At 42.5% G+C, this 24,355-nt stretch overlaps 1 protein-coding gene across 3 annotated transcripts in view; it reads right to left on the bottom strand.

Annotated features, from left to right (window-relative positions):
• The window catches only part of LOC126469638 (uncharacterized), a 55,474-nt gene that overhangs the window by 13,760 nt on the left and 17,359 nt on the right, over nucleotides 1-24,355 (bottom strand). For 2 of the 3 annotated variants that reach the window (XM_050096763.1, XM_050096765.1), the window contains exon 2: nucleotides 22,333-22,452. The exons of the other annotated variant lie outside the window; for it this stretch is intronic. The gene's annotated coding sequence lies outside the window, so the exon portion shown is untranslated. The remainder of the gene's footprint in view (nucleotides 1-22,332; nucleotides 22,453-24,355) is intronic. 3 annotated transcript variants of the gene reach the window in all.

Here is a 24,355-nt window from a genome sequence, read left to right as displayed (position 1 = left end):
CAGCTGTAAGAATAACGTCGGTAATATGTGTGACCTCATCGTCGACGCTGGGAAAGTGACGGTCATCAAATGTAGCTAGAGACGAAAAAAGTGTCCAATCAGCTTCGGCAAACTTCCAGCGTCGCGGGCGCATATATGGCAGTTGAGGCTGCAGTCTAAGGATACATGGAAAGTGGTCACTCGAGTGTGTATCATCAAGGTCGAACCATTCGAAGCGCCGAGCTAGCGGAACAGTACCGACCGAAAGGTCCAAATGAGAGAAATTTGTCGTGGAAGCAGACAAAAATGTAGGGTCCCCAGTGCTGAGGCAAACAAGATCCACTTGGTGGAAGATGTCTATCAATAGTGAGCCACGCGGACAAGGATGCAGAGATCCCCAAAGCGGGTGGTGGGCATTGAAGTCTCCAACCAGCAAATAGGGGGGTGGAAGCTGACCAAGAAGATGAAGGAGATCAGCTCGTGCCATTGGTGTGGACGATGGATTGTATACAGTACAAAGAGAAAAGGTATATCCAGAAAGGGAAAGACGGACAGCGACAGCTTGGAAGAAAGTGTTTAAGTGGATTGGGTGATAATGGAGAGTATCATGGAGAAGAATCATGAGTCCTCCATGGGCTGGAGTGCCTTCAACAGAGGGGAGATCAAATCGGACGGACTGAAAATGGGGGAGAACAAAGCGGTCATGCGGACGCAGCTTTGTTTCCTCAAGACAGAAGATGACCGGCGAGTAGGATCGTAAGAGGATAGACAATTCATCCCGATTGGCTCGAATACCGCGGCTATTCCAGTGGATAATGGACATAGGATGAACAGAAAATGGAGGAATGTGACCAAGGTCACTGTCAACTCAACGACTGCTCAGAGCTTGCGACCGACAGCATGGAATGGCATTCAGCCGAAGTCAGAAGATCCTGATCCATAGGCTGGTCAGGAGCAGCTCCTGCCACCAGCGATCGGCCGGTTGATCGGCCGCCAGCAGTGCCCCTAGGCGACACAGAAGACGGTCGAGGGCGATTTCCGCCAGGTGGTGCTGTAGATGGGACACGCCTTGGCGGAGAAGGAGATGAACTGGATTTCTTAGTAGCCTTCTTGGAAATATGATGTAAGATGGAGGAGGAACCAATGGTTGTGAAGTTGGGGTACGTAAAAAATCTTCACGAGTATGCTCTTTTTTCGAAGTCTTGGTGTCTGACTTTTGGGCTCGAGATTTAGCAGAACCCGATGAAGGGTGAGCCATAGAGTGGGTCAGGCGAAAGTGATGAGGTTGAACGGGCGATCTTTGCGCTGGGCGCTCTGACGACCGTGGCACTAAAGGTGAGGTCGCAAGTCTGCGTGGCCGCCTCCTTTGTTGGCCGAGAAGAAGCAAGGACAGTGCTGTATTTTCCTGTCTGAGGCACGGTGGGTTGTCGACTGGCGAATAATTTTCGAGCAGCAAAGGTCGACACCTTTTCCTTCACTCTGATTTCCTGGATGAGATTTTCGTCTTTAAAAACGGGGCAATCTCGAGAGGAAGCAGCATGGTCACCCATACAGTTGATGCAGCGAGGGGATGGAGGTGGACAAGCACCCTCATGGGCATCCTTGCCACACATAACACATTTGGCCGGATTGGAACAGGACTGGCTGGTGTGACTGAACCGCTGACACCGATAGCAATACGTAGGGTTTGGGACGTAAGGGCGAACGGAAATTATCTCATAGCCTGCTTTGATTTTCGATGGGAGTTGAACTTTGTCAAATGTCAAGAAGACAGTGCGGGTTGGAATGATGTTCATGTCAACCCTTTTCGTAAGTCTATGAACAGCCATTACACCCTGTTCAGACAGGTAGTGCTGAATTTCTTCGTCAGACAATCCATCGAGGGAGCGTGTATAAACGACTCCATGCGAGGAATTTAAAGTACGGTGCACTTCAACCCGGACAGGGAAGGTGTGGAGCAGTGAAGTACGCAGCAATTTTTATGCCTGGAGGGCACTGACTGTTTCTAACAACAAGGTGCCATTCTGTAATCTAGAACAAGACTTTACAGGACCTGCAATTGCGTCGACACCTTTCTGAATAATGAAAGGGTTGACCGTGGAGAAGTCGTGACCTTCGTCAGACCGAGAAACAACAAGGAACTGTGGCAACGATGGAAGAACTGTCTGTGGCTGAGACTCAGTGAACTTACGCTTGTGAGCAGACATAGTGGAAGGTGAGGAAACCATTGTGGAAGAATCCCCATGATTACTGGCGTCTCCGATGGCGCGCTCCTCCCTTGTGGGGGCCCTCTCTGAGGGCACTCCCGCCTTAGATGATTGTTCACACCTCAGGTCACACCTCCCGACAAACGGACGGAGGGACCAATCGGCACTTTCAGAAGGTATCAGCTCGGGTAATCACCCCTCCCTGGGCCTGGCCGTTACCAGGGGGTACGTAAGTGTCCTACCTGTCTACCTGGGGCGGGGAATTACGCGTTACCCCGTCACCGGCTACGCACAAAAATGCGTGGGTCGGCCTTCAGACACGCACAGGGAGGGAGAAAGAGAAAGGGGAAAAACAAAGAAAGATAAAGAAAAGAAGAGAGGTCTCAAACGCCGCAGCGGAGAAAAGGGGAAAGAGAAAAGGTAAGGAAAAAAGAAGGATGAAGACATACAAGCAGAGAAGGCGAAGAATGCGTTACATTTACGAGCGTCCATCTCCGGACGTAGGCACAAACCATACTCCCAGAGGGGGAGAAAGGGAAGGAAAGAGCCAGAGGTGAGGGGAGGGGGGGCGAAGACGGGGCATAGGGTAGGATGCGGAAAAGGAAGGTATGCAGCCCGGAAAGGAAGGAGGGCCACATTAGCTCGGGGTCTCGTGCTCGCTACGCACGTATCCACAAAAGAATTGTGGACTCTCCCGGGGAGGGGGGGGGGGGGGGGCGGTGGAGTGGATGCCACCGCAATTTCCTTGGTCTTAGGGGTCTTCAATTTCTCACGCTGTTCCTTTGGTTGCCCTTGCTGGGAGGGCTCCTTTGATTCGGTCTCCGGGACTGAAGAGGACCGTGAAGCCCTACGACCAACTACCTGGGGCTTCTTCAGCCCCTCGGGGGTGTTTGGTTTCCCACTGGTAGGAACCTGGGAACGGAGTAACCCAAGGGATCCCATCGTAATGAGAGAAGCTGAAGAAGACTTACGATTCTCTGGCTTAGAAGTGGGGACTGGTGTCCCCGATGGTTGGGGAGGTGCTGCTCCCGAGGTAGGTGGTGCAGAAGCAACAGGGAGAGAAGTGCCCCCCACCATCAAGGGGGCAGGTGAGGTCCTTCGGCTCTGAGAGCTGACTGCATGTGGTGCAATAGATGGAGCTGTAAAAGGAGTGACAGTGGCAGCATAAGATGATGTCATGAGCACGGGATGAAGAAGTTCAAATTTCCGTTTAGCCTCAGTGTAGGTCAGTCTGTCCAGGGTCTTGTATTCCATTATTTTCCGTTCCTTCTGTAGAATCCGGCGAGCAAGGGGGATGGTGTTCTCTGCAGTTGACACAGATGGGAGATGGGGCACATGGAGTATCGGGATGGGATGGATGACCACAATTGCAACATATGAGGCTGGAAGCACAGGGGGAAGACATATGGCTGAACTTCCAACACTTGAAGCACCGCATCGTCATCGGACTGTAAAGGAAGGTCCCTGGACCATATTTAAGATTTTAAGGGGTGTGATAGTAACAGAAACATCACCCAGCTTCTTAAAAGCGAGTAATGCCCGTGACTGGGCAGAGGATGCTGTTTCTATCACAGCTGACCTGGACCGCACTTTTGACAAGCTCTCCACCTCCTCGAACTTGTCGTCTACATGCTCTACAAAGAACTGAGGCTTCATGGGCACAAAGGATTCCCCATCAGGTCTCGTATCGACTAGATCCCAGGGCGAATATGTCCCGCTGTCATTCATAGCCTTTCGTTCCTCCCAAGGTATGGACAGGGAGGGGAACGATTTGGGGTCATACATGTTTGCATTAAAGTGAGCCCTCGTATGCTTAGAGACTGCTGGTGGTTGGCCACCAGCAAGAGGAGATATGCCATGCTTCACTGAGTATCATCCACCCTGACGCCACCTACTCCGACCAAGGGTCCTCCTCATGGGCACCACCCAGCCTCAGCAAGGGCCACCTGGCATGATGGCCATTGCCAGGAGTCCTGATGCCCCAGGGACAAAAGCATCTACTCCTTGGCATACGTGGGGAGTTAATGGCGCAGGCATCAGTAGAGCAATCCCTGTGTTGTCAGGGCGCTATAACCAACAGGGTACATCGCGGCCCCACCACAATGGACTGGCTACCGTGTTGGGTATTAGGTGGCAAGTGGTCCACGGTCGTCGTCAGTGCAGGAAGTGACACTGCAGAGTGCATGGCAGAAATTGCACCCAGGAATGTATCCTCACCCAAGAGATGGAGAGCAAGCAGGACTGCAATGCAACGACGAATAAGCTGGCTAAAGGTCTTAATGCACGATGGACACAATGCACCAAGTAAGGTGCCCTTCCCCAATTGGCTCACTCTTCGGAATAATTTTGAAATACGAGGTGCATTCAAGTTCTAAGGCCTCCGATTTTTTTTCTAATTAACTACTCACCCGAAATCGATGAAACTGGCGTTACTCCTCAACGTAATCGCCCTGCAGACATACACATTTTTCACAACGCTGACGCCATGATTCCATGGCAGCAGCGAAGGCTTCTTTAGGAGTCTGTTTTGACCACTGGAAAATCGCTGAGGCAATAGCAGCATGGCTGGTGAATGTGCGGCCACGGAGAGTGTCTTTCATTGTTGGAAAAAGCCAAAAGTCACTAGGAGCCAGGTGAGGTCAGTAGGGAGCATGAGGAATCACTTCAAAGTTGTTATCACCAAGAAACTGTTGTGTAACGTTAGCTCGATCTGCGGGTGCGTTGTCTTGGTGAAACAGCACACCCGCAGCCCTTCCCGGACGTTTTTGTTGCAGTGCAGGAAGGAATTTGTTCTTCAAAATATTTTCATAGGATGCACCTGTTACCATAGTGCCCTTTGGAACGCATTGGGTAAGGATTACGCCCTCGCTGTCCCAGAACATGGACACTATCATTTTTTTCAGCACTGGTGGTTACCCAAAATGTTTTTGGTGGCGGTGAATCTGTGTGCTTCCATTGAGCTGACTGGCGCTTTGTTTCTGGATTGAAAAATGGCATCCACGTCTCATCCACTGTCACAACCGACGAAAAGAAAGTCCCATTCATGCTGTCACTGCGCGTCAACATTGCTTGACAACATGCCACACAGGCAGCCATGTGGTCGTCCGTCAGCATTCGTGGCACCCACCTGGATGACACTTTTTGCATTTTCAGGTCATCGTGCAGGATTGTGTGCACAGAACCCACAGAAATGCCAACTCTGGAGGCGGTATGTTGAACAGTCATTCCACGATCCCCAAAACAATTCTCTCCACTTTCTCGATCATGTCGTCAGACCAGCTTGTGCGAGCCCGAGGTTGTTTCGGTTTGTTGTCACACGATGTTCTGCCTTCATTAAACTGTTGCACCCACGAACGCACTTTCGACACATCCATAACTCCATCACCACGTCTCCTTCAACTGTCAATGAATTTCAATTGGTTTCACACCACGCAAATTCAGAAAACGAATGATTGCACACTGTTCAAGTAAGGAAAACGTCGCCATTTTAAGTATTTACAACAGTTCTCATTCTCGCCGCTGGCGGTACAATTCCACCTGCCGTACGGTGCTGCCATCTCTGGGACGTATTGACAATGAACGCGGCCTCATTTTAAAACAATGCACATGTTTCTATCTCTTTCCAGTCCAGAGAAAAAAATCGGAGGCCTTAGAACTTGAATGGACCTTGTATGGTGGTCAAACCCAAGAGGGGACCATCACATAAGGGCCAAAACGTTTGAGACTCCTTTTAGCTTTTAGTCGCCTCTTGCGACAAACAGGAATACCACAGGCCTATTCTTACCCCCGAACCCGCAGGAGAGGGGGGGGGGGGGGGGGCGGGTTTAGATAGTAGAGCAGTTTCCCATGAAAGGCAAAGGTCCCGAGTTCGAGTCTCGGTCTGGCACACAGTTTTAATCTGCCAGGAAGTTTCATATCAGTGCACACTCCACTGCAGAGTGAAAATCTCATTCTGGACACATCCCCCAGGTTGTGGCTAAGCCATGTCTCCACAATATCCTTTCTTCCAGGGGTGCTAGTTCTGCAAGGCTTGCAGAAGAGCTTCTGTGAAGTTTGGAAGGTAGGAGACAAGGTACTGGCAGAATTGAAGCTGTGAGGACGGGTCGTTAGTCGTGCTTGGGTAGCTCAGATGATAGATCATTTGCCTGCAAAAGGCAAAGGTCCGAGTTCGAGTCTCAGTCCGGTACATAGTTTTAATCTGCCACGAAGCTTCACCTAAACCTAATGATATTCCACACGTAAGACCTGCAGAAACCAGTACAACAGTTTGCACCTTGTTTAACATCTATACTAAATGAAGCATAGTGACTGTGTTAGGTATCTGAATCATGGAAGACGACAAGAGTAGTAATTGTCAAAAACTCCACAGACAAGAACTCCTCGGAATGTAAGCCCAACAGGCCTATTTCCCTTATAAATAGCCTGGCTAAGGTCTATGAATGTCTATTGTGTGAGCAACTCCAGGCACACAGGGAGCTTCACGTACTTAGCTAGTATCAATTTGGTTGCCAATCATAGACAGCACTACAAATGAGACATATGGCACAGTAGACAGAAGCTCTCAAAACACGCAATGGAAATTATGGTGTACACTGGTGATCTTCTAGTAGGGGTTTCTGTGAACTCAAGAGACAGTCTTGAGAATAAAGCTTGTTATCTGCAGTGAACAAACTGACAATTGCAGCACATTATCCTATCTACATTCTGCTTAAAGTTAGATTATCAGTGACTAGAAATCCAACAAATGAATTAGTTACCACAGCTAGAAAGATGACCTGCAGTGATCACATATCAGCTGTAGCGGACAAGTCACTTCTAAATTATTGTACAATAGGCCTATATCAAGTACAGGCACTACAAATTTCAGGCCACTACATTACACCATGAAAGTATACCAAAGTGTCACATTGATAGTGACAATCAGTTCTGGCGCAGTTGGATTGAGGGCATAGTGGTGTTCTAGAAAGGCTATCTGGTGCAGTCTGAACCACTCTTGAGGACTCTTGGTATATGGTTCTTGGACTGTACCTAACAGACATCAGTATTCTGTACAATGCTGCTGCGTATTGGTTACACGTGGGTCAATCCATACAAAGTGGTCCAAGAAAAAAATAATTGGTAGGCATGGTAGGCTAATCAAATAAAGTATACCAATTGCATAATGTAACACACCAGATTACACTAGCTAATGATTATTTCTCGAAATAATACTGTGGTAATTGTTTCAGCAGGCTAAAAATTGCATCTGCGAGCCTATACAAATCTGACTGTTGTTTTCCCCCTTACACCAACAATTGTCTACTCACAATTATTTAGCTAGAAGTTCTTGAAGTGTGCAGTTTAAAGATGGTGTCTCAGTGTTCTGTTGGTGTTATTATTAATGAAGCAGGTCATAAAAGTGTGTATGGAGTGTATCCTAAAGACATTACTTTAATCGAAGATTATAGTGAAGAAGAGAAAGTGTTGTTTCACTTACGAGTTGGCCCAGAGGTCAAATCAACATGCAAGTACTATGAAATGAAATACTTAAAATAACTTCATCACCTTTTTGGTCAGTCTTGCATGGGTCCTTTTGAGAAACATAAGAAACCTATAACAAAAGGTCTGCAAGAAATAACATTTGATCATTATTCCAAAAATAAAAGCCCTTTTGTCAATCTCATCCCAGGAAAATCATTGTGTCCAACTTGTTATTCTGAGATATTTGTAATTCACAAGAGAAAGGATAGTGAAACCTCAGATACAGAATTTTGTGACTTATCAGCAAACATTAAAAAAGTAGATACAGCTTGTAAAATTAGAAAGCTAAGTCAAGATAAAAGACCAAGAGCCTTGAATACAAAAATTGAGAAAGTGGCAGTTACAGCCAAAAAGAATTTGGATACGATTTGTACTAAAACAGATGGAAGTTCTAAAACTTCACCAACCGAATAAATTGATTTGATAGAAAAACTAAAAACTAAATACAGTACTTCAAACGAAGAGGATAAAATTATCAGTTTACTGCCGAATTCTTGGAGTCGAGCAAAAGTTACTGATGAATTTAATGTGTCAGAATGTCTTGTTAAGTTAACAAGGCAGTTAGTAAGAGAACAGGGAATTTTACCAGCACTACAAAAGAAAAGTGCATCTAATTTGGTAGGTGAAAACACACTCAATAAAGTTATTAAGTATTATGACAATGACAATAACAGCCATTTGATGTCTGGCAAAAAAGACTGTTTCTGTGAAAGAAAATGGTTCTAAGATTCAAAGTCAAAAAAGGTTAATATTGTGTAATTTAACCGAACTATTCACTGAATTTAAAAAAGAAAATCCTGACATTAAAATTGGAATATCAAAGTTTTGTAAGTTGAGACCAAGATGGTGTATTGTTGAAGGGGCATCTGGTACCCATAAGGTTTGTGTTTGTTAGTATCATCAGAACGTAAAGTTGATGATAGATGGGGCCAATCTTAGAGTTGACTATAAAGACCTTTTGGGAGTTATAGTAGGCAATATTGACAGTTACAATTGTATGATCAAGCGAAAATGAGAAGATTGTCCAGGCAAACAAGACTTACTTGACATGTTTGAAGAATCCGAAGACAACGATTTGATGCCTGACAATATAAAATACAAACAAGGGGTGACACAACACAGAACTGAAATGGTGACAGTCATAAAATCACGAGAAGAGTTTTTTGAAGTGTTGGTGGCTAACCTTGAAAATCTGAAAATGCATCATTTTATTGCAAAAGCTCATAGTAAATTTTTGAAAGACAAAAAGCAAATTGACTTTTCAGAAAATTATTCCTTTATTGTTCACGATGAAATACAAGGGCACCACTGGGTAAACAAACAGGCCACAGTTCATCCATTTGTATTCTATCATAAAGATGAAGATAAACTAATGAATGTCTGAAGATGGTCTTGTAAGCTGAAAACTCGTTAACAATATAAGTAATACTGTAAAAAAAAGCAAACTGGTGCTTTTCATTTATTATAAACTAATGAGCCACAGCTTTTGTGTCATAAGTGACTACCTTGAACACAACACTACTGCAGCGCACATTTTTTCAACAAACTACATTAAACACCACAATCCTTCCATAAAAAACTGATTTACTTTTTGGATGGGGCAGCAAGTCAATATAAAACAAAAAAATTATTAACATCTCCTTTCATAAAGAAGATTTTGGGTTTGACATAGAATGGCACTTTTTCACTTCATGCCATGGGAACAATGCTTGTGATGGTGCCGGGGGTACAACAATACGATCTGTCACAAAAGCAAGTCGGTAGTGGACCAATGACAATCATATCATAACACCCCAAGAAATGATTGAATTCTGTAAAAAAATATATATCACGAGAATAGTTTTTTGAAGTGTTGGTGGCTAACCTTGAAAATCTGAAAATGCATCATTTTATTGCAAAAGCTCATAGTAAATTTTTGAAAGACAAAAAGCAAATTGACTTTCCAGAAAATTATTCCTTTATTGTTCACGATGAAGTGCAAGGGCACCACTGGATAAACAAACAGGCCACAGTTCATGTTTTTGTACAATGTGAGGAAATACAAGAAGTCTATGACAGTGTTTTGAAGGAAAGGTACAACACTTGTCAGAAGATTAAAGGCACTCTATCTTTTCATTGTTTTGTATGCATTCACACAACTTACTGAAGTGTAAGATCACATCAACTTTGCCTGATAGTAAACTTCTTCAGTGTGGAAAACTTGTACAACTGGTTCTTCAAAATAAAGACATAGTGGCTTGTGTTTACGATTAACAGTGGTGGACTGGAGAAGTTGATAAGATTGACTGTCAAAGAAAAGATGTACATGTTGTACTTTATCATCCTCCAGGATCAAGGACATCTTTTAAAAAAATTGAGAAGGATCGAGTTTGGATGCCACTTAAAAATGTACTAAGGAAGCTGTCTCCCATGAATTTACAACTGTGACTGGGCAAATTTATAATCTAACACCCAAAATGAGTGAACAAATTTCTGAAATGTTAAATGAGTGATGTACTAAAAACAAATAACAAGAGAACAATATAATGTAATTAGTAGGCTTATTTTCAATAAAAGAGTAAGTAATCATAGATATGATTAAATCATATACTGTAACTGATATATTTTATTCCATAAGCCTAGATATCGCAGATGTTAGAAAATGTTTATCTGACCTGTGTTTGTAACTTTTTTTCCATAACTTCCAATTGAATCTCAAAGTTGAAATTTATACTGAAGTTTGATATCATAAAGGTCTTAACTGTGAAATTTGCAGATTTTTATCTTGTCCCCCAGCAAAGATATTGCAGGCCACAAAATGGAAAAATTAAATAAATCCTTTTTTTAAAAATAGTGTACTTTTTTAGGTGTAAGCTGCTCACGATTGATACTCTACAAAAAGTAACTATACTACACAGTGTAATAGCAGAAAAAAAATATTAAAGCTGAGAAATTAATATTTCTTTTGAAAATTACTGTTCAAAAACTGAGTTTCTTTTAATTTGTGGCTGATAACTTTGAACTATTAAAAATATATTAAAGAATACATTCAGCTAAGTGATAATGATGTTAATTTGTAGCCCAGAAGGTGTTTAACTAAATGCATTTTATTTGAAAGGCTTAGGACAATCCACTACTGAGCAATTGTAAAAAATGTAGATGCTTGCAAATACAAAGAAACGCATGCGGCCTGGAAGAAATATGGCCGCGATTTCAAAATAATAAACAATATTTTTTTAAATATTTTTGTGACTACTAAACATTGGGGAATTCACCCAGCAAATATAAAAATTTTCTGAGATGGTCAAGCAACCAGTGCTGGACAACTTGGTATGGACTCACGCACGTGCCATGTCAATCCCAATCCCAGTTAAGGCACAAAGCTTTGACACGACATGCTCCTTATCCTACTCACGTGAAGGACTCAAGAGAGGTGCCAGGAAATGCTCAGATGAAGGAACTCCAAAACACACCATCTTCCAATGAGAATTGTTTAACACCTTTAGATAGAACACTCCACTTGCAATTGACCTAGACACTTCTGCAAGATACCCCGAAAAATACTGTATAATTAACAACCTAGTAAACAAAATACCCATGAAATTGCTAACAGAATATAAGAAATTCCATCACTGGGGACTTACTAGTGTGCTGCAGGTGCAAAATATGGAGTAGGATCCTACAGTGCGTGCAAGTGGGGGGGATTGCCAAACAGTGAACATAAAGTGTTCAGTGACAACATTATGCATATGGAGTTCACATTTCCACCATTACCTGTCCACATCCTAAGCAACATTCTCACTTAAAACACTGCGCAAACAGGGAAAAAAGTGCTGTCCCCACATCTTGTGCAAAATAAGCATACCAGGCAAAAAATGGTAATGTCACGTAACACATTTCAAACTTCTATAATGGCCTCAATCTGGTGAGGGACGACATCAACAACTATTTTTGTTTATGCCATAGCCAGCTGCAGCCACTCATTATAACAATAATGGATAGTCCTGGATAAAAAAATATGTAAAATAAGGGAAGGGCAACCAGTTACTTACAAAGGACTGATGTGTGGTGTACAGATGCACATAATAGAAAATAGTTAACACTAGCTCTGATGATCCTCCTTTTTTTCTGATAAGAGTACACACATTTACACACAAAACCATGTGGGCACCAATGAACACACTCATGCCTGTGGATGCACATTTGGTGTCTGTGTGGTTGTGTGTGACTATGTATTCTTATTGGAAAATGAGCAAGAGCTTGAAAGCTAGTGTTAACCATTTCCTATTATATGCTTCTGTGTGCTGTGCACCAGTCTTGTATAAGTAAGTGGTTACCTTTCCCTTACTATAAATATGAAGCCACTCACTGATGATTAGATTCTATAAAACTATTAAAATGTGGGGATACCAATTGCTATGTTTCACCTGCTGTACCAAACAGAGCCAGACATTGTCTACACAATTACAACTGAGTGCTTTAAAGGGCCAGTCGAGGTGTGACAGGGTGCCCGAGTGTTCGTTGGACCGAGAACATGCACATCTTATCTTGTGAGCATATCTTGGGAGATGGGAGTGTCCACAGCATACTCATCCCAAGGATGTATAAGAAAGGGCAACACTTCGTCCTGATAATGTTGATATAAACATTCTGGTTCACATTCAAGACACAAATAGGTGGACCAACATCACGGTACGTAAAACATTCCCGAAACTGTGCAGACCCACTTCCAGCCCTAGCTGCATACCCTCCACACACTATGGTACAAAAATGTCTCTTCGGACCATTGGTACACTTGACATACTGCATCGTTTGAAAGCAGGTAAAATGGCAAATTATCAGACCACATTACGTGCCTCCAATCTGCTACTGTCCAGTTTCTCTGTTGTTTCTTACATTGAAGGCACATAGTTTTATGTACTGTTGTGAGCAATGGCCTTTCACTACGTACCAGACTAAGTGTCCACAGTATGTAGTTCCCTTCGCAATGTTCATTTAGGAACTGATTGACATGGACCTGCATTCAGCAGCAAATTCTTCCTGTTTTGAAATGGACTGTCACTGTCAATGCGTGACGCTTGTTTGCCTCAAGATCCTGCAGGTTATGATCTTTTTACACCATGTTTCATGGCCATGTGTGGTACACCATTCCTTGCAGACACATCAGACTATCTGTGCTGATACACCAAAAACAAGCTTCATTCATCATGGGTATGTCCAAACACAACAGCTCCTTTCGCTCACTGTGTCACAACTCCATGTCAATCCACCTTACTATGCTGATTTCATACAACAAACTGGCACATTCAAATCACTTTAATGAAACCATTTATGTCAACATGGTAGGTCACATGATCACATAACAACAGTTCCATACCATCTACACCATTCCATAGCAACCAATGTACTCATTTAAGGCACAGGATGTTTTCCAATGAGGTTCCAGTTGTAACTTTGCACTGTACCGTAATGTTCCTTAGTACTAACAATGGCTTTTTAAGGGGAGCTAAGGCTCTCGATCTATAAAGCTGGAGCCACACCTGACTATATGGAAGAGGAAATATGTTGTAATAGAATATATGCACATGGATAAAGGAAATATGCTTGACATATATTAAAAGGCCACCAAACCCCTCCCCCTTCCCCCTCTAGGCAGCTGTGATGGGGACCTAATCATCTCTCTTCCTATTTTTCTATTATTAGCTCCTCTTATTATCTTCCAGTTACATTTCTTTATTGCTCTTCCAAATAGTTTATATCTTTTAGACTGAGCAGTGAAAGGCTGCACAAACCACTAGCTGAACTGTGGTCTTTCAAATTATTATTGTACTTCCAAACAATGTTGTATATAGGAATTGTGACTGAATGCCACAGTTGTGTATGATATTATTATTAGCATACAACTGTTGGTTTTGGAATTAATGGAATGTATGACCTATCACAGCATATACATCATGGACCATACAGATCTTAACAGCAAAATAAATAAATAAATCTTGTAGAGAAGAGGTGGTCAACAACCTTTTCTCTGGGTGTCCCAGACAATGAAATTACACTTGTCTTCTTGCATAAACTTGTTAGCTTAGTCATCCAAAGCCACTATGACAGTTCTGCTGGCAATATAGGATCCCACAACTAACAACACACATTTCTGATAAACTGTTTTTCAGCAGACACCCACATCTAACATCAACACAATGCAGCCACAACACAATGTAATAGTAACATTCTGTAACATTTATATATTATCTGTACGAGAGCAGGCTATGAGTCAATAAATAAAACAGAATAAAAACAGGCTGTGTATGTACCCCATTCTACATCGTTTCTTTTGTGCAAAGAGTACCTTACTCTTACATGGAAGTTACTCAAAATATCCAGAACAATATCAATGAATGAAAACACACAAAATAAATTAACCTGCTAATTTATATGTGCCCAAAGACTGTGATTATTCTAATGGGAAAAGTGACTGAATCTAAATGCATTGTTAGGTCTGCTATGAGGCCAAGGAAAAGAAATTCAAGGGACAGAGAGAACATTGATACTGTTGAAATTTTGTTTCTGTTTGTTGTACATGTTACGCGATAACATAATTCAAGTGCCAATTTGGACAACGAACTAGTTTTGTTCACATTGCCTTTCCAGGTGGTCATGTTGAGTATGTTTCATTCAAATGGTTACTCTGGTATAATAAGTCATCATAAAATGATGTATTTTTGACAGTTTATCAGCACAGGCACTCTCAAAATTGCTAGAGGTTTATAAGAAGTCCCCTACACATTTCAACAACAAACAGACTGGTAGCTGAATTCCATCACACCATATTTTTCTTGAAGTTTATCTGTGTGAAGGACATCCCAAAACCAATCGTATACGAAAATGTCAAGAAAGTGCAAATACAGTATTGTAGAGGCAGCAATCAAAAGCATATGAAACAGCTGTGCCAAAGGCACATCAGAAAAAAATTACAGTAAATTCTGCATGAAGAATTAACTACAAGAAAGCTTTGCAGAAACTGTTCATTGCATTTGTTTAAGCTGACCAAAGCCAAATTTGAAAATCAATGGCAGCAATGTTTTAATTGTTTTATAATGAATCCTGGTGATATGTGCATTGATTTGCTTCTGTGTGTAAAATGGGAGTCCACCACTGCAAGCCAGGAACTTGAGAAATTAAATGAGTGGGTAGAAACTAGTAAACTAACACCAAAAAAGGTGAAATAATTCTCCTCCTCCTTCACTACCGCCGCCGCCGCCAAAACTATTGAAAATATGCACTAAAACAATACTAACCAATTATGGTGCAATTTAAATCACAATGATTCTCAGTCTAGTTTGTTATTGACCACAACTTGTAAATAATTTTTGAAATTACCGCATAATGGAAGCAACACTGAAATTCATGAAACATGCAATTTACTAAATTTCGTATTACAAAAAGTAATTACCTTTTCAAAAAATTTTATCTCACTAGAGAGAAAAGGTGATAGAGAATCCAGAAACAATCCTTCATGTTGTCAAACTTCCTGCACTGAGGATTTATTGAAACAAGTAATATTTAAATTCCACTGTAACGCACATATTCAAAGCACAACTGATTTTTATCAATGTTAACATCAAAATTCTATTTATATTTTTACACTGTTAAAGTAATTGCATTTATAAACAGTACTGGAGAGTCTTGGGAGATCCATTTGGTCTTAGACTCAATGAAAGGAAAATCCTGATGTCACCGCCATGTGACAGAGAAAAAGTAACATTTATCTCATACACGACTAATGACGCAAGGACCGAATATCCCCTGGGATATGGAGACCCATTCGACCAAGTGCCAACAGCCTCCTTGGAGGATGGATGAGCAGATAGAAGGCAAGGTACTCTCTTGGCCTCAGAGTGGGAAACCACAACCACAGGTAGATGGGCCCAACAAGACTAACAGCGTAAGTTACAGAAGGAAAGGGGAAATCACCATGTTAAAGACCCATACGGTATCCCTAGCGCCACTGGACTGTGCTCTGAAGCACGGCTGTTCCTGAGAAGAAATATTCCGGAACAAGTCCACAAACTGGTCTCCAAGTGGGAACTTACACAGGAGAACTAAGCACAACATTAAAACAGGAATAGGAAAAGAGAGACCTTTATTGAGAACTGCTGCACGAAATATTAACGTGGTGAATAAGAAATAAATATTAGAAAATGTGAAGACAGAAATGGAGGGACATAATATAAGTGTTTTAGGGCTAAGTGACGTTCGACTGGAGGGAGAAGGAGAATCTGACTCTGGGGATGGTTGGTTGGTTGGTTTATAAGAGGGGGAAAGGGACCAAACTACGAGGTCATCAGTCCCTTGTTCCTAATAAAACAATGCCACAAGTGTGAGAATAAAACAGATGAGACATGTAACACAAAATGGAAAGAATGGAAAAGCCACAAGAATGAAGGAAAGGCAACAAACACTAAAAGGAACAAAAGAGGACAAGAAAACAACAGAGAGATGCAAGAAACAGAAGAGAGTAAAACAAGAAAGCAGATTACAGTGGCTGGCCGACCACAAAAATAAAAAGGAAACGCCAGCCACCCTGCAACACATTAATACCTCCACCCTAAAAGCACTAGGGTGGAGGACACAGAGGGACAAAGGACATGCACTAAAACTCAGACTGAATGATAAAACCCACCCTCACGGATTAAACGTAAAACCACATCAGCCAATGAGGCATTGTTTGATAAAAATCAATGATAACAAGTCCGGCAACCAAAGATGAAGTAGCAGGGCAGCCAAAGGAGGACAGAGCAGAAGAATGTGGGCCACTGTCAACCGGAAGCCGCACCGACACAGGTGAGTCTTCACGGTGCAAGAGGTAACCGTGGATCGCCCAAGTGTGGCCAATGCGAAGCCAGCAGATGACAACTGATTCCCTGTGAGAGGCCTGCATGGAAGACTTCCACACATTCATAGTCTCCTTAATGACATGGAGTTTGTTGTGTGTACTGTTATGCCATTCCGTCTCCCAAAGCAGAAAAAACCTGCGGCATAAAGCATGTCAGTTGCGGAGATGCCCATATCCAGAAGTGGTTTCTGTGTAGCCTGTTTGGCCAGCCTGTCAGCAAGTTCATTTCCTGGGATTCCGATGTGACCAGAGGTCCAGACGAACACCACTGAACGACTGGACCGCTCCAGGGCATAGATGGACTCCTGGATGGACACTACCAAAGGATAACGAGGGTAGCGCTTGTCGATAGTTTTCAGGCTGCTCAAGGAGTCAGTACAAAACAGAAAAGACTCCCCAGAGCATGAACGGAGATACTGAAGTGCACGAGAAATGGCCACCACTTCTGCAGTGAATACACTGCAGCCATCGTGTAAGGAATTCTGTTCAATATGGCTGCCGTGAACATAGGCAAAGCCAATGCGACCATCAGCCATCGGTGTAAACCATTTCAGCGCTCCGGAACATGTCAAGAATAGAGAGGAAGTGACAGCGGATAGCCGCAGGGTTAACGGAGTCTTTAGGGTCACGTGAAAGGTCCAGACGAAGCTGCGGTGAGGTGTACACCATGGAGGCATGTGTGAACGGACCGCAAGTAGAAATGGTGAAGGGAAGGAGTCTAGTTCGGAGAGAAGGGACCGCATGCGAACCGCAATCGTTAGCCCCGACCTGGGCTGCCTATGCGGGAGATGGACTGCCGCAGGTGGGAAAAGGAGACAGTAATTTGGATGCTCAGGAGAACTACGAATGTGTGTTGCGTAACTGGCGAGCAGTTGTGCACGTCTGATCTGCAGTGGAGGGACCCCAGCCTCCACCAGTACACTGGTCACCCGACTCGTCCTAATAGCTCCTGTCGCTAGTTGAACCCCGCAGTGGTGCACAGGGTTGAGTATATGCAACGCTGAGGGCGCTGCTGAACCATAAACTACACTACCATAGTCAATTCGGGATTGGACAAGGGCTCTGTTGAGCTGCAGCAGCTTAGAGCGATCTGCACCCCACTGGTGTTGCTCAGGCAACGGAGGGCATTGAGGTGCTGCCAGAACTTCTGGTAAAGCTGACGAAGATGAGGAAGTCAAGTCAATCGAGCATCGAAAACCAGTCCTAACAATCGGTATGTCTCCACTACAGTGAGTGGATCATCATGAAGATAAAGTTCTGGGTCCGGATGAACGGCACAACACTGACAGAAGTGCATAACACATGACTCTGCGGCAGGAAACTGGAAGCTGTGGGCTTAGAGCCCATGACTGCGCCTTGTGGATGGCTCCCTGTAGGCGACGCTCAGCAACACCAGTACTGGAGCAGCAGTACAAAATGCAGAAGTCATCTGCATACAGAGAAGGTGACACTGAGGGCCCCGACAGCTGCTGCTACACCATTAATGGCCGATAAAAATAGAGACACACTCAATACAGAGCCCTACAGGACTCCATTATCCTGGATATGGATGGAACTATGGGAGGCACCAACATGGACACAGAAAGTACAGAGTGACAGGAAGTTTTCAATAAAAATCTGGAGGGGGCCCCAGAGATCCAACTCATACAATGTGGCAAGGATATGATGTTGGCAGGTCATGTCGTATGCTTTACATAAGTCAAAAAAAGACGGCAACCACGTGTTGGCATCTGGAAAAGGCTGTTCAGATGGCAGGCTCGAGGGACACAAGATTATCAGTGGTAGAGTGACCCTGGCGGAAGCCTCCCCGACATGAAGCCAGTACGCTACGTGACACACCATACATTCCAGCAGCTTACAAAGAACATTGGTGAGGCTGATGTGCCGATAGCTATCCACATCAAGAAGGTTTTTACCGGGTTTGAGCAATGGAATGATGGTGGTCTCCCGCCACTGTGATGGTAAGATGCCATCGCACTAGATCTGGTTAAGACGACGAGGAGATGTCGCTTGTAATCAGATGAGAGATGTTTAATCATCTGGCTGTGGATCTAATCAGGCCCAGGAGCTGTGTTTGGGTAATGTGCAAGGGCACTGAGGAGCTTCCACTCTGTAAATGGGGTGTTATAGGATTCACTGTGGCATGTAGTGAATGAGAGGACTTTCCCTTCCAGCTGCATATTGAGAGTGTGAAAGGCTGGGGGGTAATTCTCCATCGAAGAGGCTCGGGCAAAGTGCTCGGGCAAAGTGCTCGGCAATTGCGTTTGCATTGGTAGATAACACGCCATTTATGGTAACACCAGGAACACCTGTTTGGGTCTGGGGCTGTTGCTCCCGAAGCAAAGTAGGTGGAGCGCTAGCAACAGGGAGGGAAATGCCCCCCGACCATCAAGGGGGCAGGTGTAGTCTTCCGGCTCCGAGAGGTGACTGGGGATGGCAGAGCTGATGGCGCCAGAACTAAAACAATGTCATTCGTAAAGGATGCAGGCGTTCAAATTTTCTCTTAGCTCAGTGTAGGTCACTTGGTCCAGGGTCTTGTACTCAATGATTTTCCTTTCTTTCTAGAGAATCCTGCAGTCTGCCGAGCAAGGCGAATGGTGCTCTCTGTAGTTGACACAGATGAGAGGTGGGGCACATGATCTCAATGCATAATGCACCATGCAAGGCGTCCTTCCCCAAACGGCTCGCTCTTTGGGAAAATTTTGAAGAATGGAGGTCAAACCGTACAGGGAACCATCACATAAAGGCTGAAACGTGTGAAACTCTTTTCAGTCGCCTCTTACAACAGGCAGGAATACCTCTGGCCTATTCTTACCCCCGGACCTGCAGCAGGGGCATTCTATCAGGCAATGGAGCTTTGTTCAATTTTAACAATTTCAGCTGTTTCTCAACACCGACAGTATTACCTATTTCGTTCATCTTTTGAGAGGTACGAGGTTTAAATTGGGGCATTTCTCCTGAGTTTTCCTTTGTAAAGGAACATTTGAACATCGAGTTAAGCATTTCATCTTTTGCTTTGCTACCTTCAATTTCAGATCCTGTCTATACACTGGGGACTGGTGATTAACCTTGATGCTACAAGCAGTCCAGAATTTTTCTGGGTTCTGTGAAATATCATTTGACAATATTCTGCTATGATGGTCATCAAAGGCACCGTGCATTGCTCTCTTGACAGCCAATTGTGTTTCATAGAGCAATTCTATATCTATACCCCTACGCTTTATTTTCACCTATTATGCAGTAATCTCTGTTTCTTTACAGTGACTGCACAGACGTTTAAACTCTCCTTTGTACGCTGGTAATCATTTCTGCCACAACTGTGTCATGCTTACTGATACCAATTTCAATATGGACACCCGCAAAGAGGTGAGGTTTATTTTCTGCCTTTAGATCCAATATAGTTCCACCATGAGTAGGGCTCCTATCTGTCTGTTCTAGATAGTTTTCACATAAGACATTTAGTAATGCTTCATAGTGTATTTTTATCATGCCCACCATTAACAAAACTGTAATTTTCCCAATTAATTGTTGGATGACTAAAGTCTCCATTGATGATTACAGTATGATTGGGGAACTGACGTAGAAGTGAACTGAAGTTTCCTCTGAAGTTTTCAGTTACATCAGGAGATGAGTCTGGTGGGCGAGAGAAGGATCCAACTATCATTTTATGCCCACCCCTGATACTGAATCTTGCCCAAACAATTTCTTGTCAACTGCGACAAATACACCACCTCCAATTCCCACTCGCCTATCCTTTCAATATACACAAAAATTTTCCCCAAAAATCCCACTGCCATTAATTTCAGTTTTCAACCAGCTTCCTGTAGCTAGTATTATGTGAACTTGACTGCTCTGCACGAGTATTTGCATGAGCATTTCAAACTCTGGCAGTTTGTTGCGAATGCTTTGGCAGTTAACCATTATAATAGGAATACTCTCATCTGTGGGAGGCATTTCGATCTTACACTGATACGTCTGGGTTTCCTACAGCTATCATTATGTAGACTGGATGGAAAGTCACCTAATCAAAAAACCTTGTGTGCACCCCAACGTAGTCAGCTACCTGTATAGCAGCCTCTGTTGTGTAGTGCACACCTGAGCCATTTAGGGGGATGCTGCAGTTCTCAATCCTATGGTGCAAGTCCAAGAAGTCACAGCTTAGCTTTCACAGAACCTTCAAAGCCTCTTGTTCAGTCCTTCCACTCAGCTCAGAACCAAAGGGCCACGATCAGTTCTGGGGACAATGCTGCAAATTACTCCATGCACATGGCTGGTCTCCTCAACCACCTCTACTAGTCGCCAGAATGACCAAAGTATGACCTCAGAGCCCAGACAACAGGCATCATTTGTTCCAACATGTGTCACTATCTGCAGTTGGTTGCATCCTGTTCCCTGAATGGCTGGTGGAATAGCCTCTTCAACATGTTAAATGAGACCTCCAGGCATAGGCACTGAGTGCACACGGTGTCCTTTCCTGTCCCTTGTTGTCATTTCCCTAATGAGTACCATTATTCACTATATGTTTGAACTACTGACAATTAATGGACCACTACCCTCTTGTGTTTGCCTCCTCTTGACACCAGAACAAATCAGGTTTCCCAAAAACAAGTTAAGTGAGTCCCTGTGGCTCAGTTTCTGTGAAAGACAGTACCTCAAACTTGTTGGTTAGGGGGATCGGTACAACACCCCAAGTTCTCCCTGGTCACCATCCACCCTGTACAAGATGCCTAGATCTACCATTGACATGCCATTCACAGTCAAGTACACAACTAATGACAGATCCTGTACTTTCTGCAGAGGAGACAAGATCCACAGGAAAAAAAAGTACTTGAGGTACCTCTGGTACCGGTATCATAGATACACGACTCTCGGGAGCTCTTCCAACACACTGATTCGTACCAGCTGTCAATCATTTGACAGTAGTCAGGATGATTTCCAGCTACTTACGAATGTCAATCAACTCGTCCTGTGTTCGAGGACATCATTCACAGTGGGGTTGCATTTTGGTTGGTGCAATGTATTACAAAACAGTGAACCAATAATTTTAAATGAAGCCCACTGATTATATTTTGATGTGTTGAGCTAAAAAGTTGTAAATTCCCTATAAGAATTAAAACATATACACAAAACATGATCTCTATTAAAGCAACACAAAAACCTGTAGTAAAAATTACTAGTTTCCTAAAGCATTTTGAGGTTAATTACAGTTGTTAGCGAACTTGAAAACAGAGTTAATTGACGGTATATGCAAGTAATATGTACAGTTATCCCTCTTCAAGGGAATTGTTTCAATTTCAATGATAAAAATTCACTGACTCTTCTCTCTCATTGTTTACATTTAAGTATAGCCCCACTGGCTACACAAAGAGAGGCATTGCCAACCTATGAGCATTAGAGAAACACCACTGCAACTGACGCTGGCCCTAACCTAAACTTTAGCCTAGCGCTTCACATTGATCTATGATTCACACTGAAAAAATATTTGATGTTGCTGCAGTAACTAAGGTTGCAGCAGGAACTACAACTTCTTAAGGCATTATCAACAACCTAAAATAAATTAATTAATTAATTAAACTGGAGGAGGTAAAAAGAGAGAAGTACAATATAAAACAGTCTAGGAAAAAGCCACATTTCAGTAGGGTACAAAACAAGGACCTAATGAAATGCTCAGTATCAAATGAATAACAAACCAAAACGTGCCAAGGATTATGAAAAAAAGAATATTGCCTCTTCACAAAGTTTGAAATTACTTACGCAGCAGATAGGAAAACCTTCATATTCTTTTTTTTATATCATCTTTACCGGTCTCGAAACAAAGTTCACTCGAGAACTTCAAATCACAGGATTTATCTGCCGAAGTTCCAGTCTCTGGTACTGCCAATGGAAATAAATTTAAAAAATACTGTAATTTTGTGTGGCAAGAAACACACACACACACACACACACACACACACACACACACACACACACACAAAAGACAATAAACAGCAGCAATGACAATGATAACTGCATACTTAAAAACCAATGTAGGTTCCACAATTGGTGAACCAAAAATCTATTACATTAATCAAGAACGTGAGAGAAAGATATCATGTATGATTACTTTCAGTGTAACAACTGTTGCACTCTCTAGCACACCTGCATGGTGGCAAAAATAAACATAACTGGCATAATAGAACTACAATCCCATGATCTGTGATCAATAATTTTCACAACTAGTAACAATAAAAAAAAAAAAAGAGTAAAGCCATTAAGGAGCCTATTCCCACTACAGCACAAAGACTTTAAGTATGAAGAATTATTTAGTATTTGTACAAAAAGTTTGCACTGAATTATAATTTAAGCTATCAGGCATCATCCAACTGGGAACTAATTACATGTGGGGTCCCACAAGGTTCCATTTTAGGGCCCTCAATTTTTCTTGTGTATATCAATGACCTTTCATCAGTAACATTACCAGATGCCAAGTTCGTTTTGTTTGCCGATGATACAAACATTGCAATAAATAGCAAATCAAGTGTAGTCTCAGAAAGATTGGCTAATAAAATATTTGTGGACATTAATCACTGGTTCCTAGCCAAGTCTTTGTCACTAAACTTTGAAAAAACACACTACACGCAGTTCAGAACTTTTAAGGGGTGTCCCACGAGTATATGCCTAACATACGATGACAAGCAGATAGAAGAAGGGGACAGTGTTAAATTCTTGGGATTACAGCTTGATAATAAATTCAACTGGGAGGAGCACACCACAGAACTGTTGAAGCGTTTTAATAAATCTCTATTTGCAATGCGAATTGTGTCAGACATAGGGGATATAAAAATGAAAAAGCTGGCATACTGGGCTTACTTTCATTCCATAATGTCACATGGGATTATTTTTTGGGGTAATTCATCAAGTCAAGCTAACGTTTTCTGGGCACAAAAATGTGCTGTAAGAGTTTTATGTGGTATGAACTCAAGAACATCCTGCAGAAGCCTGTTTAGGGAACTAGGGATACTAACTACTGCTTCCCAATATATTTATTCCTTAATGAAATTTGTCACAAATTACTCTGGTACAAAAATGTGTGCATTATTCAGGAACACACATTTTCAATAACTTGCCAGCTGCCATAAAAAGCTTAACAACTAATGAAATTCAGTTTAAGAGAAGCCTAAAGGATTTATTGGTGGCCAACTTCTTCTACTCCATTGATAAATTTCTCAGTAGAACCAACTGATTTTGTGTGTGTGTGTGTGTGTGTGTGTGTGTGTGTGTGTGTGTGTGTGTGTGTGTACAATCTAACTTCTGCACCACTTCAGTGCAGTAATGTGCTTCATTGTAAGTAAGTATTATAGTAGTTCTATTACATGTTTATTACCCTACAAATAAAAAAAACTTTTTTTAAAAATTCAGTGCATTAAGGTTTGTAAAATGGTTCTTTCATATAGTGTTCATTTAAAAAAAAATGACAATCATTCCACTTCGGACCTGTGAAATGGTACATTAGCTTATTTGTTTGAGTTGTAAATATTTGTCATGTATTATGGTTTTTCTGACATGTTCTACATCCTGTAGAACCTCCTCACTACGGATCGATTGGAATAAAAGTAAATCTAATCTGATCTTCAATATCTTTTCATGATATTGAGGCAGAAATAATGTCACCATTTGACCAGGCTACCTATGCCTAAATAATGTCACAAATAAACAGCATCCAAACTTTATATTCTGAAATGAGTACATACATCATCATAAAAAGATGACAGATTTTAATCAACTGGAAGTGAAGTAA

Source organism: Schistocerca serialis, chromosome 3 (assembly GCF_023864345.2).
Source record: "Schistocerca serialis cubense isolate TAMUIC-IGC-003099 chromosome 3, iqSchSeri2.2, whole genome shotgun sequence".
NCBI lineage: Eukaryota > Metazoa > Arthropoda > Insecta > Orthoptera > Acrididae > Schistocerca > Schistocerca serialis.
Note: the sequence above shows the minus strand (reverse complement) of the source record. Positions and strands in the feature narration are given on the sequence as shown.